Consider the following 10,074-nt stretch of genomic DNA (forward strand, 5'->3'; position numbering starts at 1 on the left):
TTCACGAGGCCGAGCTCTTCTTCGGCCTGCCCCAGTTCGCGCTTGAGTCCGGCAACCTTAGTCGTGCGCGCAGCGGCAGTCAGCAGCAATGCCTGTTTGTTCACATAGACAAGTACTATTAGCTTCCTGTGGTTTTCTTTAGTTGACCCTCCGTTTGGCTTTTTCTCCCGAACACCAACCAGAGTATCATGGGCTACTGTCTATCGGGTGATATTTCCCCACAATTTTTCGTTACTTACCTCAAAGCCTGTTAGTAGGCTGGTGCAAGCTTCGGTCAATCCGCTCTTGGTGAACCGAACCTTTTCAATCACCACACTCATAAGAGTACGGTGCCCATCATCAATGGAAGCGCCTCGAAGCACTTCCAACAAATTATCTAATGCCTCCGGCTGGGCGGAGGTCATCGGCACAGCCGACTCACTCTCCTTCGCGAGGGGCTGTCTTCTGGAATCCGGAGCCTTTGGAGGCTCCGGCGCAGTAACCAGCTGGGAGCCAGACTTGCTGTGGCTCCCGTCAACATAATCCATGGGGGTCTTACCCCCCATGCGCCCGGCGTCTGGGATCTCGCCTTGGGGCGTCTCCGGAGCCGTCACCTCCTGCTCTGGTATCCTTCGGGATAACACCTCGGTGTCATCCGCAGGCCGCGGGGAGGTGGCCGTCGGGAGTGAATTCATCTCCGACTAGCCCAGAGACTCCTCCGAAGAGGATACCCCGAGATTGGACCCGGCCGGACTGCATATACGTGTTCGGCATTATTGAAAGCCATAAGGTCAAAACCGCACTAAAAATATTACAGAATGCGGATACTTACGACCTCGCCCGGGGCTTGCCCCTGGGCAGCCACTCCTCGTCGCTATAAGCAGCGGTTGAGGAGTGATCTAGAAGGGACGCCTTTCCCTTCTTCGGTGTCCTGGCCTCCCCCGACGGGGCGGCCTTCCTTTTCTTCTCCTCCCTAGTACGGGGAGGGGGCATTTCTTCATGTTTTCCCCCGTCTTCAGGGGGGGGGGGAATCTTCCTCGTCATCTTCGGATGACGATTCTATCACGGCCTTGTGCCGAATACCTTTTCTGGTCCCCGCGGCCGCCTTCTTGGACCCTTCGGCCCCCTCAGTTGAGGCGCCCTTCCTCTTTCTCTCCTCCCCTTCGTGGGAGGAGTGCGCCTCGTCATCTTCCGTCAAGGCATCTGGTGCGGCCTCGCGCCAGAGACCCTTCTGGGTCCGGCGGCCTTCTTTTCGGCCTTTTTCTCCGGCACCTTGTAAGGCGCCGGAACCAGCATCTCCACTAGGAGTGCGTCCACTGGGTCCTCAGGCAATGGAGCCAGACAGTCAATCCGCTCCGCCATCTCCACCCAATCCTGTTTGGTCAGCATGGTGACTTAAAAATCCTCCCCCGAATGTAGTAGGAAGGGAACATCTGGTAATAGTCAGAGAACTTACCGGACTGGCGAGGCACCTTGCACTGAGCCCACGATCCTTGGAAAGGGGAGGAGGAACTTCGCCGGTCTTGAACAGCACCTTCCAGATTTCTTTGTGCGTTGTGTCGAAGAGCTCCAGCAGCATCTGGTGTTCGGACGGGTCAAACTCCCACATATCAAATGCCCGACTTTGGCGCGGGAGAATCCAGCGAATGAGCATGACCTGGATCACGTTGACAAGCTTTATCTTCTTGTCCCTCATACTTCTGATGCAGGTCTCAAGTCCGGTCAGCTCCATGGGTTCGTCGCAAGCCAGGCCCTTCTTTTCCCAAGAAGTGAGCCGCACGGGGATTCCGTATCTGAATTTGGGGGCCGCCACCCAGTTGGCGTCGCACGGCTCGGTGATGTAGAACCACCCTGATTTCCACCCTTTTATGGTCTCCATGAAGGAGCCATCAAGCCATGTAACGTTGGACATCTTGCCCACCATGATGCCTTTGCACTCCGCCTGTTGGCCGCTCAGGATCTTCGGCTTAACGCAGAAGATTTTCAGCCACATGCCGAAGTGAGGTTTGATGCGGAGGAAGGCCTCACACACGACGATGAACGCCGAGATGTTGAGGATGAAATTCGGGGCTAAGCCGTGAAAATCTAGCCCGTAGTAATACATGAGCCGGCAGACAAATGGGTGGAGTGGAAATCCTAGTCCATGGACGAAATGAGGGAGAAATACTACTCTCTCCCGAGACTTTGGGGTGGGGGTAATCTGTCCCTCTGCCAGGAGCCTATGCGCGATAGCCTCGGCCAGGTATCCGGCCTCCCGAAGCTTGGTAATGTCCTCCTCTGTGACAGAGGAGGCCATCCACTTGCCTCCCGCTCCAGACATGCTGCGGTCCTATGGAGAAGGTGAGAACTTGGGCGCTGGAGCTCGAGGGTGCGAGAGTGGATGAGCAAAGGAGGAAGAAAGCGTGGGTGAAAGCAGGGGATCCTTGTCCCTTTATAGAGGCAATGCATAATGTGCGCCTCCCCACTTGCCTCTCTAAATCATTTATTTTCCAAGCTCCTCGATTGATGGCGCTGGTTGGGTTACCCATACCTATATTCATGGAGATCCCATGATAAGGGGACACGATCTCTGCTTTGACAAGATGTGCCAGAGAAACCGCCTCGCGATGTGTGTGGGAGCTGGATCTGAAAAGCGGTTCGAATAATGACCAGACCACGGCGTACTGTCATGCTGTGAAGGGCTGTCAGCAGATTAGATTCATGGATTATTGTTCTCTCTACGGCGGTATGTGAGGAGCCGGACACGGTCCTTGTGTTCAGATTTTGTCCTGGAGTATTCGGAGATGGAACCCGCCTCGCAATGCCGAAGACAATCTATGCGCCGGACTCATCGTCATTGAAGCCTGGTTCAGGGGCTACTGAGGGAGTCCTAGATAAGGGGGTATCCGGACAGCCGGACTATATGCTTTGGCCGGACTGTTGGACTATGAAGATACAAGATTGAAGACTTCGTCCCGTGTCTGGAAGGGATTCTCCTTGGCGTGGAAGGCAAGCTTGGCGATTCGGATGTAGATCTCCTTCTCTGTAAACTGACTTTGTATAACCCTAGCCACCTCCAGTGTCTATATAAACCGGAGGGTTTAGTCCGTAGGACACAACAACAACAACAATCACACCATAGGCTAGCTTCTAGGGTTTAGCCTCTCTGATCTCGTGGTAGATCAACTCTTGTAATACTCATATCATCAAGATTAATCAAGCAGGAAGTAGGGTATTACCTCCATCGAGAGGGCCCGAACCTGGGTAAACATCATGTCCCCAGTCTCCTGTTACCATTATCCTTAGACGCACAATTCGGGACCCCCTACCCGAGATCCGCCGGGTTTGACACCGACAACGACCAACATGAACGGTTGCCGGTGGCGAGGAGGTCGTGAGCCAGCTCCTCCATTGGACTAGTCTGTGCTACGTCGTCCCGACAGGTGTGCCCCACATGTCGGTTTCCCTGTTTTCCCGGCCATATTCGAGCGTTAGTGCTCCGCCTTGCGCATTAGGCCTTTCACTATGTAGGCCAAGCGAGACAACTTGTTGTTTATTTGAGTCGTTCAAGTATAATTATGTGGCGTTTGCTTATTTCTCATTCCTTTCCAACCCTCTTCTCCATCGATCATGCTGCCCTCCAGTCGAGTCCATCCTCCCGCATTCCTCATTTGAACATTCCGCCGAGTATCATTCGTATGTGGGCCTAGAGACCATACTTGTATTTCCAATGTTGTAATTTGTCCGACATGCATACAAACAAATGGTTCGTTTAAAGTTTCACTTTGCCTCCACTACGTGTCACTTCACGTCTTAGTTTTGACATCCCATTTGGTTCATGCCCCGACACATGTTGACGAGATCGATTGATGTTGAGAGATCAATTGCGTGTCGCGCAAGGAGATAAAGGTTTGGTCTGTTTCTATGATAGAAATGACCCGCACGCGGGGGGGGGGGGTCTGTGGGGATCAGAGGGAGTATATTGTACATTCATAAGCGAAACGAACGTATTGTACCCACCCTAGTCCTCTTTCAATCGATCTCTGGGCCCCGAGATGAAATCAAAAGAGAACGAGTGGGGCATGTGTGACACCTAAGGCGGATTCAAAATTTTGAACCGGTGATCATAGCATCCGCAAATCATATATAAAGGGTATTCAATGTTCGTATCATTTTTGAACGCACAATATACTCCTTCCGATCCTTTCTAGTTTACATATAAGTTTTATGTGTAGTCAAAGTATCTCTACTTTGATCAAACTTACAGAAAAAAGTATCAACATTCAACAACACCCAATCAATATTGTTAGATTCGTACGTACTCCTAAATTTTTATTCACACAAAGATGGTTTCCAATTTGTTTTCAACCATGTGAATGTGCTTGTTCTCGCGCATGCTCTTCCTACTAGGATTTCACCACGTATAGCCAATCCAATAGTAACTTTTTTAAGCTCCCTGTCCAATAGTACTAGTGGAGTATTAACAACATCTGTACTAGAGTATGCAGTACTTATAGTAGTACTCCCTACTTCCATTTATATAGGGCCTATGTGGAGGAGAGAGATGTGAAAAAGTAAGGGGAGTGAGCTCTCATGCAAGAGGCTAGCTATATATGCATTCCTAGTGAAATACAATAAATATGAAGAAAGAGATAGAGAGGAGATGGAAAATAGTACTAATACAATAGCCAACCTTATATATTTTTTGCGGGAAATAGCCAACCTTATAGCCCACACTACTGTATGAGTGCATATGGATGATGGCTATAGATGACATGGCAGTTCCTTATAGCCATCGACTGGCTATATTATTAACCATGCTCTAATGCGTTTTTAAAAACCACATTTGACTATTGACAAGATTAATAGTACATGAGATGTATAATGTGAAAATTATATCATTGGAAGCTCCTTTCACATACGAATTTGACTGTATGCTTTGTGTAAGTTGCATGTCATATATTATTACTCTAACATTTGGTCAAAGTTAGCCTCGAGAAATGCATTAGGCCCTGTATAGTAAATGGAAGGAGGGAGTAGTAGTGGAAGTGGATCCTCTAACGTAGGTATCCCTACCTTACCCTCCCTTTTGTTCACTTACTGGCGGACCCCATGCTTGGTAGGCCCCGCATGTCAGTTACTCAATGGGTTCGGCCACGTGAGGGGATCCTCATCTGTAGTATAATCCCTCTGTTTTTATTTACTCCGCATAAAATGGAGGGAGTGGTAGTTTAAGTGACGCGGGCGGGGGAGGGGGAGGGACGCCAGTTTGCTCTCAACTGTGGTCCCGCAAGCGAGCGAAAATGCAAGACGAAGCACGTTCAATTCGGTGAGGGACATGGAGGGTCCAAAATGCCGGGGTGCAACACGAAAGCGACAAGAGCGATGTACAATCAAAACCGGTTGACCGGTCATCACCGGAACCACTATTCACACTAGAACCTTCGCTGCTTGGCCTACGCCAGCGACTGCCCCAAAACCACACATAATCTCCAGCCCATTCCCCCACCTTTCGATCCCCTAGCCCGCATCAAGCGTCCTCTAGTTCGCCAGAAAGCCATGGTGCGCTGCAAGATCACGTGCTACAAGATGCTGACACCGGAGCGCCGTACAGAAATCGCGGCGGCGGTTGGCGCCACAGACCTTTGTTCCCAAGCTCGCTTTGCAGTGGGCCAATCCCCGAGTTCTTTGGCCCCAAGCTACGAGGAGGAGGCCCCTGATGGTATGAGACGATGGACGTTGACTTCGTGCCAGCGTCCGAGTCCGCCATGGTGCAGGCGGACTAGCGGTTCAACCTGGCGATACTAAAGGAGGACCGGGAGGCAGAGGCTCAACTCGACGCGGAGTGCGCGCATGGCGCTGCCATCGAGGCTCTCCTGCAGGCGGAGCTAGATGTCGTGGATGTGAACCGGGCTGCGGAGGCTCAACTTGAGGCGGAGCGCGTGGATGCCGATGCCATCGAGGCCCTCCTGCAGGCTGAACCGGACGTCCTGGACTTGAACCGGGCGGTAGAGGCTCAACTCGACGTGGAGCGCGCGGATGCCACTGTCATTGAGGCCCTCCTACAGGCGGAATCAGACGTCCTGGACTTGAACCGTGCGGCACAGGCTCAACTCAATGCGGAGCGCGCGGATGCCGCTGCCATCGAGGCCCTCCTGCAGGCAGAACCGGACGTCCTCGACTTGAACCGGGCGGTGCTCTTGTCCGTGCCGAGCGCCCGCATGCTCCACGTGAACGAGTAGCTGGAGGCCGAGGACAACCACGGTGCAGAGACACACATCGGCTGGTTCGCACCGGCAGCCAAAGACGACGAGGCCGTCTCGTTCCGCGAGCAGTGATAGTTTTTCTTTATGTTGTTGTTTTTATGGATCTTTTGTTGTGTAAAAACTTATATTGTTATGCAAGTCACCTGAGTTTCATCATTTGGGTCAGTCTACCATTTTAGGCGGTTGGATGAATATCCTACATCTCCAAACCCTTCTTCCTCACCTCTTCTTCTTCCCCAACAGACAACCGCACGGATCCTCCCCAACATGCGTTTGATGGACATACTGTATGAACGAAAATTATGTGTCAGCGGTAGGATGGCTAAGTTTGGTTTGTTCACATGTGATAGCACGTGTCAGTGAGGGTGCGTTCCCTTGGTTGGGTTTGCGCGTGCAGGAGCGACTGTGTGAGGGTGCGGTGCGACCGCGACAGCCGTGCGCAAGTGTAGCTCCTTTACATTTTGAAAACTTTAGGCAAGCTTGGCAAAAATGTGTGGCAAAGTATGGCAATGCAAGGCCTAGACCTAAACAGGATAAGTACGTATGTACTAGGAGTACTAGTGTTAAAAAAGAAACGCGGGGTTTTCCTTTGCGGGATTAATCGATACAAATCCTTGTTTGACGTGTCAATTAATGCGTATTTTTTCTCCAAAGCCCAAAGAGCTAACCATCTCACTCCTCATCGCTTGATTAATGCAGCGCCATGCAAACCAACCTTCTCACTTCCGCATGCATGCAAGTGTATATTAATGTCCTTGGTTGCTAGTACGAGGCATACCCCATCAATTTTGCCTCGATTAGTGTTAGTGGCCTTTTGAAAATTGTAATTTTGATATACTGGCCTTGTGTACAAAAAAATGGAGGTAGTAACTATATATGACTTCCTTCCCCATTGCGGTGACGTCGACGATATCTCGAATGTTGTGGTTTGGCGAAGTGCGTTCGACGGAGTACACCATTGAGGGATATCACAGTAAGTCGTTCGCAAGTGCCACCTGCAAGCCGAGACAACCACCTTATTTGCATCCAGGAAGTCCGTTGAACCAAAGGACGCCTAAATTTATTAGTACTACTAGTACACAATAGCGTCGTTCGTCCAGCTTAGTGCGGTGAGGTGGTTTCTCGAAGAAGACGATGGAGAAGCGGAGTCAGCAAAGAGTGAAATGATGGTTGCTTCGTCCATGCTTTTTGATTCGACGCCTCACTACTTTGTGATTTGTGATAGAAGGGACATGGGAGTAGACTCTGTGCTCTATACTGTACATGCTTCCAAGAACGGGAGAAAGAGGAGAGACGTTGCATTTTTCTATTCCTTCAATCAATCAATCAGGGAGCTTCGGTTCCATATTTTTGGCTTTGGCGGCACCATCCACAGTGGTTCCCATGATGCCAAAAGCTATTTTCACATTTGGCTACACATTGTGGATACCCTTAACAGTACCACTTGGTTTTGCTCATGTGTGCTATCTAATATAAATCTCAATTATATTGATCTAACTAATTATAGAATCAAGATTAGTAAAAAGGAGGTGATTTTGCCGCGCGGATGGCGGGGGAGGTTTCTTATTGTTAGAGGATGTCGTCCTGGCGGTTTGCTAACATGCGGTCCCACGTGTCAGTGCTTTACCAAGCTGATCTGCGCCCCACATGAGGCAGAACAACGGCAGAAGCAACACGTGGTTAACTTGAAGAAGATGAGGGAGAAGCGGATTCAGCAACGAGTGAAATGATGGTTGCTTCGTCCGTCCAACTTCTTTTTTAGCATTATTACTTCATCCCTCCAACTTAACTGCAGGAGAGGTGCAGCTTTGTGATTTGACGCCTCATTGCTCATTACTATGTCGGCGCCATGACTGGGGTGCTTCACCCCGACTGCTCTGCACTGTATTTCGGTATGGCACATAGACCCGATAGCTTGATGTCCCACATGTCGGCGAAAGGGACTAGAAGATTTATGAAAGCGAGTGCTCCACTCTTATGACGTAGGAGTACACGACACGGTGGCCCAGTGAACTGTCACTTGTACTGTATAGTACTATAGTTTTGCTGTTTCGCACGATCCATCGATACAAACCCGATTAAACAGGAAAGGGCGGGATTTTTCCCGCGTGGTAGATGATACTGGCCATACATTTCAATAATTAAGTAACAATATGATATCTAGTAAAATTAAAAACACATATGATTTATTGTGTTAGAGTGTAGTAGTAGTGATGTACTACATAGTTGTTAGGTGTAACAAGCGAGAACCTGTAGAGATGTAGTTTTGGAGGGCCTAGAGAGAGAAAAGCGTAATACGGTCACCGAACTTCAGAATAAGCTGATTACAATCACTATATACGTTTTGCGGTGATTATACGGTCACTTGCTCACGGTTCAGCATCGTATTGCACTCTGTTGACCGGCCAAATAGTCTGCATGGCACCATGTTGACTAGTTAAATTGACCACGTTCCTTGTGGGTCCCACCTATCAGTTCACATAAGGAAAAGGTCAGATAAACACAAATTTAAGCAGGCGCGACAAGGCTCCAACCCGTGCGCGGGAATCACCTGGTTGTGTATGTGTGTGTCAGGGCCTGATGTGTGCGCCTGCACGTGTAGGTTGAGCACTTGAGCATGAGAGTGTGTGTTGGTCGTTTGGTGTACTGGTGTGTGCATGCATGCATGCATGTGCATGTGTGCGTGTTGCGTGCGTGCATGGCTATGTGTGTATGTGTGAGTGTTGCGTGCGTGCGTGGCTGCATGTGTTCGTGTGAGTGTTGTGTGTATGCAGTTTGTGTGCATGCATGCGTGTGCGTATAATCACCACACCATCTCCTGTGTGTTAAAACAGATGGATCAGCATACCAATACAAGGCCACCTTGTCTGCTATGCCCACGGTGATGACTTCGAACCACCGTCCAATATTTTTTGTCATTTTTTCATTCTTACTAGCAAGATGCCCGTGCGTTGCATTTGTATTACTAGTTTATCTTGTGAGAGAAAAGGATGAATGAGGGACGACCTTATTTGCAAATGTGGAGAGGTGTGTGGGTACCTTTTTGCAATATTACCATAGGTTCCTTCCTATGCGTCAGATATAAATCAGACGACCTATATTGCAGGATGGTAGGCACACCATCATCACCAACTCTGTTTTTTATAAGAGTGTAGAGTAGATACAAGCTGACAGGTGGGCCCAATGGTAGTGAGATAATGTGATGCAACACTATAGGTGCCACGTGGAGCGTTTAACTGGTCAACTAGTCGTGTCTTGAGCAAATACAGAGCTGTACGGTGAGCCCGTGACTGTATAATGACCACAAAACATAAATGGTGACCGTAATGAGTGGATTCTGAAGTCCAATGTACGTATCGTGCTTTCACTTCAAATACAATGATTGTCACAATATATGTCGCGAGAGAAAGATCAAACATGCGTGAATGTGCTGGGGCTTACTTTTAGAGGACCTGGAGATAGTTTGTGTGCGTACGTGGAAGGGGCGTAGGGGGGAGGTATGTGATGGAGAGAGAGATGCTCTTCGTTTCTCTTTATTATGACTAACTTTATATATAGTATAAAAATATACAAATTCACAGTGCGGAATAAATATCATTGTGGGCACCATGCAATGCAAATTAGCGTTCATACTCCTCCATATAACTTTCTAATGTTGTATATATGTAGAAATTCTAAAATAATTTTTTGGCCACACTTTATTCAAAAGGAATGTTGTATGCGAAATAAACGTGAAGAGAGGGCTTTTTAGATCAATGGGGTACGTGATGTAACATGTGTGAATGTGTAGTTGATGTATTTGGCAGGGCCTAGAGAGGTATTTGCGTGTATTACGTATTCGAAAGAGGCA

The sequence above is a fragment of the Triticum dicoccoides genome, chromosome 4B (assembly GCF_002162155.2).
Source record: "Triticum dicoccoides isolate Atlit2015 ecotype Zavitan chromosome 4B, WEW_v2.0, whole genome shotgun sequence".
In the NCBI taxonomy this organism is placed as follows: Eukaryota; Viridiplantae; Streptophyta; class Magnoliopsida; order Poales; family Poaceae; genus Triticum; species Triticum dicoccoides.